This window comes from Macrobrachium rosenbergii, chromosome 30 (genome assembly GCF_040412425.1).
Source record: "Macrobrachium rosenbergii isolate ZJJX-2024 chromosome 30, ASM4041242v1, whole genome shotgun sequence".
Lineage (NCBI taxonomy): Eukaryota > Metazoa > Arthropoda > Malacostraca > Decapoda > Palaemonidae > Macrobrachium > Macrobrachium rosenbergii.
The window spans coordinates 10,851,388-10,861,000 of record NC_089770.1 but is presented as its reverse complement, the minus strand read 5'-3'; positions in this window follow the sequence as shown (position 1 = coordinate 10,861,000).

Sequence of the window (9,613 nt, the reverse complement as noted above, 5' to 3'; positions counted from 1 at the left end):
AAATTATAATACATACATACATATATATATATATATAAATATATATATATATATATATATATATATATGAATGTCTTTCCTGTAATACTACAGTGTAATATGAAAATAAGAAGGCCCATAAAAACACTATTTAACCCATAGAGACTTGTTTCTGTCCCCTGTTCACTCGTAGAATAAAGGTGACAATGGTATCAAAAACATGAAGGTGTGGCACTCGATGTTAAAAGATAACGGCCTCATTAGCTCCCCGTTTGGCGATGGATCTGGCGGTCGCGTTTCTTGGGTCATCTTCTTCAAAGGGTGCGAGGATTATATAGTGATTTCCAATGTCACTGACCCAAATTGAAAGATTCCAGCAAAAGAAAAAGATGCCAATATGATCATCAATCAAACCAACAATATGAACTGTCAGGAGGATTTGGAAATCGGAAAACACCTTAATCTCGCACCGCCTGAAGATGACCTAAGGGCGAAAGAAACGGGAGCCAAGGCCAAAAACCACTAGGGAATTTGGTATTCCTCCTTCTAAGAAACGCCACCTACTTTTTCGGAGGCCTGGATGGTCCTGTTTTTGTATATATACCATTGTAACTTTCCACCTGTCCATATTCCAGTGAACAGGGCACAGAAACAAGGGAACGGGGTGTTTTATGGGCCTAAATTTTCTGTTATAGTTATATATATATATATATATATATATATATATATATATACTTATAACAAACTTTAAAACTGACCACAATTAACCGTGCATCCCCGCAAGAGATGCGTCCTCGCGCCAAAGTGACTATCCGACGGACACTCGCAAAATAACGCCTCTAGAGAGGAAGACGCCCCTTTATATAGTGTGACCCAAATGAAATACACCCATATGACATAACAGAACGCACTCATTTCTCTCAAAAATTCGCAGAAAACGGCTAAAGAAAGTCGAAGCCAAACTTCCGGTATTCGGACACCTACTTTTTCCCGGGGGATGGTCCTGGGGCGGTTGGAGAGGGGTGGGGGAGGGGGCGTTGGTAAATAGCTGTTATAGTTAGCACTTCGTCTGAGCATGCGTCAGGAGAATCATGGTCGCGCCTTATTTCTGGTAATGTTCGACCGAGGTCTTTCCGTTGGAAATTCTTTCTGAACGGAAATTTTTATGAACTGTTGTTCAGAAAGATTATGTATATATATATATATATATATATATATATATATATATATATATATATATATATATATATATATATATATATATATATATATATATATTTATATATATATATATATATATATATATATATATATATACATATATATATAATATATATATGTATGTATGTATGTATGCAAGTATATATATATTTAGATTTTACATATATACATATATATGTATATACTATACATACAGTATATACATATATAGTATGTATATGTATATATCTGTCTACCTATATATGTATACAGTATATACATATATATATATACATATATATATTCATATATATGTGTATATATATGTATGGACAAAATTATTGCCCCAGAAAAAACACGTAAGAATGAAACTGATATGGCCTTTCTCAAAATAATAATAATAATAATAATAATAATAATAATAATAATAATAATAATAATAATAATAATAATAATAATAATAATCTCCACAATCTAAAATCTGGTGAAGATCAACAGGAGCGAGGTCACGGCCACGAGTCAATGGATTTCAAAGCCACGGTCAGGTCAAAGGTCACGTTAGTCTTGAGTAAGAGAGAGAGAGTGAGAGAGAGAAGAATATTTTATATCTTGCATTTATTAACTACTTTATAAAGTCTTGAAATTTAATTTGCCCATTTTATAAATCTGTTGATAACTTTAGGATGGGAATATAAAGTTTAGGACCTGTGAGGCTATTCAGCGCTGGGAGGGAAATAGAGAGTCAAAGGTTTGAAAGGTGTAACAGGAGGAAAACCTTGCAGTTGCACTGTGAAACAATTGTTAGGAGATGGAAGAAAGAGAATATGAATGGAGTTACAGTAAAATAAATGAAAGGAGTTGCAGCTAGGGGCCGAAGGGACGCTGCAAAGAACTCCAGCAATGCCTACAGTGTACCCTATGAGGTGCACAGACGGCAGTAACCCCCTACGGGAGTTCATAACTTTAATGCAAACACAAATTACAAAGCTCTCACGGCAAAAGTCAATATGAATTACTTAGTGAATTAATATAAAAAAATTATGACTTTTTTAATTTTTATGATACTTATTTATTAATATTCAGTAAATGAAATTTTATGAATGTGAGATGTCCTTATAAAATTGTTTTTTATGTAAAAATTCTGATTATTTTTTTAAATTATAACTTGTTATTTTATTTACTTATTTAGTGGACAAAACACTTTTGCGAGCTTCTGAAGTCTCTATACAACTGATTTTTTTTTTTTTGTAAAGTGGGTCTCTTTATTGTTATATTAAATGTGATATTCTTTTTTTTATAATTCTTGTATACGATTAATAAAGTCTTGGTTTCATGATGTTTTGATATAGTTAATGTGTTTTATCTTGAAATATCAGACTTATATTTTGCTGATAATATTCGATATTTGTTAACATATATATATATATATATATATATATATATATATATATATATATATATATATATATATATATATATATATATATTCATATATATATATAATATATATACACCTTATATATATATTTTATATATATATATATATATACATATATATATATATATATATATATATATATATATATATATATATAGATAGATAGAGAGAGAGATATAGAGAGAGAGAGACAGACAGAGAGAGAGAGAGAGAGAGAGAGAAACTTGCTTGACCTTGGTCGTAGTGGCCGGCATTATTACATTTGCGGAGAGAGAGAGAGAGAGAGAGAGAGAGAGAGACCGCCCTGAACATCACAGATAATGTCTGATATATCGATCAAGGCCAAGAGGTTCTTCCTTAGTATCTCTCTGCTTATTCATTTTATCTTTGAAACTTTTTTTTATTCCTTGATAAAAAAAAGTTAACCAAGTAAACCACTTGAAGACTAATCGCCCACAACCGGTGGAAAGGAAAACTGTAATATAGGCCTATAGCTTTGATACGTTTGCAGATGTGGCGTTCTTTCGCGGCTATCAAGAAGCCAGAGAAACAATTCGTATGCGATATCACTCCTTCATGAGAGAGAGAGAGAGAGAGAGAGAGAGAGAGAGAGAGACTACTCTCTACCCTTCCAGTGACGCAATAACGTCACGTCCTCCAATTCCGCTTTCGCCAGAGATCGTTTTTATGACGTCAGAGCTCCGAACTCACAGGCCTTCGAAAACATGACCTTACGTATAAGGAAAAGCCTTGTTTCTTCTTATTTCTGAGGAAGTGCTAATCGGGTACGTGGTATTATAGGGGCAGGCGAAAGAGGTAAGCCATTCACCTGTGGAGGGATGGGCAAAGGTAGGAAATGCGCAATGAAGAGATAATTAAAATATTGCATTTGCATTTTTTTTTTTTACCTTTCCGCCATTTCTCGAGAACAAGACGAAGGTATTTCCTAGGCTGAGCCTGGAAGTGGTTTACGTTTTGCTGTGTTGTAATAAATTGTGTCATATTTCCTTCGGTTTCTCCACATCTAAAAGACAGTGTATGAAAATGCATACACTTATGCATCTACGCATTCAGTTACAGCTCGGACAAAACAAAACTGACACATTTTTTCTTCTGAATAGCATACAAGGAAGAGTCAATATATGTTGACAGAATCATAAAGGTAATTGTCCCTTTTCCACGCATTAGACTTTTAGACCATTAGACCTAGGACCATGGCAAAGACGCCTAAAACAGCTATGGCTACCGGTAGTTGCTGTTAATTCTCCTTTATGTGAAATCGCCTCATGCAGAGGCGAGACAGCTCTACAACTATGCTTGAAACTACAGGGTAGATAATTTAGTAAGAGGGGGGAGGGAGGGAGGGAGCGGTGCCTATAACAGTAAAACGAGGTACCAGACTTCTGTCGTATAGACCAATAATTCTTGATAGAGCTGCAATGAATAAATACTCGTCATTTATGTGGTTTTATTATATACGTTCATAGCAGTTCATCAGGGATTACCCGTCAAAACTTACAAACACACACAGATAATATGTATCTCATGAGATATTCCAGCTAACTTTTGACGTAGTTATGACGTTCCAAACCCCATTATCCCTTTACAGACAAGAACTGGAGACGTCCCAGTATTCCATTCTTCCCTGACGTACGCTAACGTCGCACTGTGGCTTCTTGACGTCATCAGGCGTATAAGGAGATAGGGGCCAATACGCCATTTTTTAAAAAATACAAAAAGGCCATAGGAAAGGAGAAACAAAGGGTTAAAGTTAAAAGTTTGTAGCAGGATAACCATTAAAGATATTAAGATGAAACTTGCGGCAAGTTATAGATGATGTTGTTGGAATTTTTACAGACCCCAAAATTTGTTTGGGAATGGCTTGCGCGCACGCAAGCGCGCATCAAAGCAGACAATAAAATAAAATCATTAAATCATTAATATTTTTTGGGTTGTAAATGACAATAAAGATTTTTTGCTATAAAATCATTTCACCATAACCCCTCGCATCCCTCAGAACACTATTGCATTATTGGCGGGCATGCGCGCGTAAAAACACACGCAAAATAGTACAATAAAAAAGAATATTTTTCTATGTTGTAATTTAGAAATAAAGACTTTTTTGGTAGATAGTTGCTTCATTCCGACCCCCACTACCCCCAAAGTCCTAAAATTGTATCCCAGATTAGCAAGCGCGCGTCAAAACATACGCACAATAGCAAAGTGGAAGGAATTTACAAGAAAAAAAAGATAATAAAAACAAAGGCATTTTTTCTTGTTACGTTGTTTCATTATAATCTCTCAACCTTCAGAAGTCCCTAATATGTATTGCAGGTGCACAAGCCCTCGTAAAATCATACGCAAAATAGCAAAATGGAAGGAATTTATAGTTTTAAGTAAAAAAAAAAACAATAAAGGTATTTTTTTATTGTTACGTTGTTTCATTTTAATAACCTAACCCTAAGAATTCCCTAATTTGCCTTCAGGGAGCACAGGCAAATAGCATTTTCATAGTATGCAACATTAAACAGTACAATGAAAAAAACATTGTTATAAAATTAAATGTAAAATAAGAATATTTTGTAACACATCGATCGCCACAAAATAATATTGGAATAAGATAATAATAATTGCATGCATGCAAGCAAACACAAAAACAACAAACACAATCTTACCCTAAAGCAATGATTAACCATTAGAAAAAAAAATAAGACTGTAAATTGAATGAATAAGGACAAAAACATTGATGAAATGACAATAAAACAAAATAATTAATGATAATAACACTCACCCTCCCGAAGATCTTGCATCTGCTCCAAACGCCAACCCCCCCTCCCTCCCCCCCCCCCACTGATTTGACTTAGTTGTCAAAAAGATTCTCCTGCACCTCATTATTGTCGTCCTCTTCAAATTCATCTTGCTCACGACGTATCCTTTTATACCGAGTCGAGTCGCATAAATCCCTTTCTAATTAACCGCGCGAGCCAATTTTGGCCATAATCTTTCAGATGAAAAAAAACATTGGTTTTCAACCTAGAATAGCTCTTATAGATAATGGTGCAGGGGCTTATCAGTCATACCATTGGAAAGAGCATGACTAGAGCAACGTTTTATGTTTTTTTTTTTATTTTTCTGGCATATACAGTACGCCCCTTTCTCCTCAGACGCCTGGTGCACTGCTCCTGCCATCATGGAGCTGTGAAAAACCTTTAGTAGGTGCAGGTGCTTGGAGCTTTCTTTTTCCATTTCTTCCGTTTCTCCGGATTTCCAGTTCCTGAAAAACCATTGCTTTATCAGTTTTAGCAACGGTTTCTCATTGTTTACTACGATTATGGTTATAATCATTTTAACGAGACCACTGAGGCATATTCTAGACTCGCATAAGAATAGACCAAAGGCTTTGCCCTTGATTGAGGGGTGAACATTAGACCTATGCTCAATCTTTTATAAGATGAACCAAGAGAAACTCCGACCGCATCAGCCATTTTAATAAGGAATACTCAGTTTCCTCATTCCTACAAGTTTGCTAATGGTCTTATGAAAGTTCTAATAGATTTTCTGAAGATTTGTCATGGAACACATAACCGGGACTCACCCAGTTGACTAGTGCTTCTTCTTCTTCTTCTTCTTCTTCTTCTTCTTCTTCTCACTAGACCTATATGACTTAGTATCCTCACTGGCTACCACCGGATTTTTCTCCCTCTGACGTCACGATTCTCTCGAGGGTCACGAAAAAGGAGAAGAAAAAGGGAGGAAGGGTTTAAATTGCTCCTCAAAGAATGAGAGTAACGAGAGCAGGGAAACTAGACGCATGAATAGAATTCCAGATGCGAGATTTTGAGAGACAGTGATGAAATCACGCAGCTATTGAGGCTGAATGAGATAGAAGAGATTGTTATGAAACAAGCCTATAACGAGACAAACAAATGGACGGAGAGAGAGATAGGATAATCCCATTTGCATAGCCAGAACATAACACCATTAAGGCATGACCTTTTTCTAATTGGCTGTACACAACGTATGACGTTTCGTGACGTCATGAACGTACACGTAGGCGTGGATGACTCTGAGTCACAAACCCAATGGAGTTCAGAAGACATAGAAAAGCTCTCTCTCTCTCTCTCTCTCTCTCTCTCTCTCTCTCTCTCTCTCTTTCTCTCTTTCTCTTCGACTTTTTGACCCCCATGTTTTTTTCTTCTTCAGTTTCTTCTTTTGTGCTCTTCGGAATTATCATTACAGTATCATCGATATTCTTATTGTTTATTTATTGTTTGAATTATCAGATATGTGAGGAACTTAAAACTGGATATTTTTTAAAACTGAAAATTTACAAAAAAACTGACCTGACGAGACAGATTTTTTCCATGAATATTCTTATGTATGATTACTGGTGAATTTGATACGATAAACGAGTTTTTGAAAAATAATAAAAAAAAAAAATTACTTTGATAAATTTCTGCCATGGGCAACAAAAAATTAGAACAAAATTTTTAATATTTCAAATATACGGCACAAAATTACACGCCAAAAATCACATGGTAAACTTTAAAATTTTTTTATTTGTGTAATCTTTAGATTATACTGAAATAATTGTTATTATTACCAATTAGCGGTAGTAGATAATTATTATTGTCATTGACGATTTTGTGTGTAGTTAATTTAATATTTCCTTGTCCGTATTATTATTATTATTATTATTATTATTATTATTATTATTATTATTATTAAATTATTATTATTATTATTATTATTAATTATTATTATTGTATTATTTAAAAAAGAATATAAATGAATTGCATTATTTATAAAGATATAATATAATAATATAAATGATATATAAATAGTGCAATTTATTTATAAGATTGTCGATTTTATTATACAACAGTTTTTCACGATATTATTATTATTATTATTATTATTATTATTATTATTATTATTATTATTATTATTATTATTATTATTATTATTATTCCATGTAAAAATTCATGACCTGACCATTTGGCCAGCAAAAACGGTAAACATTTATAAAACTGTTCCATATATAAACATCATATCATATCTTTACTCAATGGTGTCTTAAAATTAAGTCTTTTTAGTTTTCTTAAAACTACTGAGGTGGCTTTTTGTCTGTCCGTCCTCACTTTTTCTGTCCGTCTTCAGATCTTAAAAACTACTGAGGCCAAAGGGCTGCAAATCGGTATGCTGATCATGCACCCTCCAATCGTCAAACATACCAAATTGCAGCCCTCTAGCCTCAGTAGTTTTTATTTTATTTAAAGCTAAAGTTAGCCATGATCGTGCGTCTGGCACCGCTATAGGTGCCAACAACAAAGGCCATCACCGGGCTGTGGCTGAAAGTTTCATGAGCAGCGGCTGAGAGTTTCATGGGCCGTGGGTGAGAGTTTCATGGGCCTTGGGTGAGATTTTCATGGGCCGTGGCTGAGAGTTTCATACAGCATTATACGCTGTACAGAAATCTCGATTGCGCCGAGGGCACTTCGGTACATTTTTTTACTTGTTTTACTTTGGAAGCCGTTTTGTAAGACCTCTAAAAGGAACCAAAAATTGACAATCGCTTGATTAAATATTCACAAAATTTACGACAAATCATATTAGTGGATAAGAATAATTCGTCAATGTATAGTATCTATTCCTCACACCACTGGACAGTGGAACTGTCTCAATAATAATAATAATAATAATAATAATAATAATAATAATAATAATAATAATAATATAAAATTTGCCCTTGGCAGAAAGCAGTATGGTTCAGCTATAAAACTGTTTTCAAAAATCTTTAAAAAATAATTGAAACTAACGAGATGACGGAACAAATATGGTTTATTTTTATAAAATCATTAATTTCCTGGAAATATTTCGACGATATCCTGAAAATTCAGGTAAATTTCAGCAATAAGTTTTTGAAATGGAAAGGCAAAAGTAATAAATTAAGATAATAATAATACAAAATATTTTGAAATTACAGACCAGATTATTTAAACTACAGAAATCTTGTGCATAAGTTTTATGTCGAATATTAAAAATTCTGAGAAATTTCAAAGAAAAAAGTTTTAAGTTCTAAAATAAGGAAAAATACAAGTTAATCATTACCCTATGGAAGTATTTCAAATATATTTCAATAACAAAATGTTTTAAATTCTGCAATAAAAAAGAACTGATAAAAACGATTTTAAAAGGTTAACAACCTAATTATTATGCTATATACATTTTTCTACGATTTTTAGAAAAACAAATAAATTTCAAAAGTTTTCAGAAATCTAAAATATATAAAATATATAATATATATATATATATATATATATATATATATAAATTTCAATTAAAAAGATTATAGACCAGTTCATTCAGTTACAAAAATATCCTGTATTAGTTTTTTCCATTTTAAAAATTCAAAAAATTTTGAAATATTTTTGAAAGTTTGATTTCAGAATAATTTATAATGATTTAAATGGCAATGTCTTTTTAAATTTCATCCTATCCACATTTCCCCTCAATTAAAGTCTTAGACGGTCAAAAATGTCTAAATACAGGTTGTTGATGTCTTAATACGGTTATTTTTTGTCTAAACACGGTTGTTATTGCTGTCTAAACACGGATGTTACTGATTTCAAAATAAGGTTGTTATTGATTTCAAAATACGTTGTTATTGAAGCCTAAATACGGATGTTACTGATTTCAAAATACGGTTGTTACTGATTTCTAAATACGGTTGTTACTGATGTCTAAAAACAGTAGTTATTTTTGTTTAAATACGGTTGTTATTGATGTCTAAATACGGATGTTACTGATATCTAAATACGGATGGTATTGATGTCTAAATACGGTTGTTGTTGATGTCTAAATACGGTTGTTATTGATGTCTAAATACAGTTGTTATTTTTCTTTAAATACAGTTGTTGTTGATGTCTAAAGACAGTTGTCATTGATGGCACAATACTGTTGTCATTAATGACTAAATACGATTGTTATTGACAT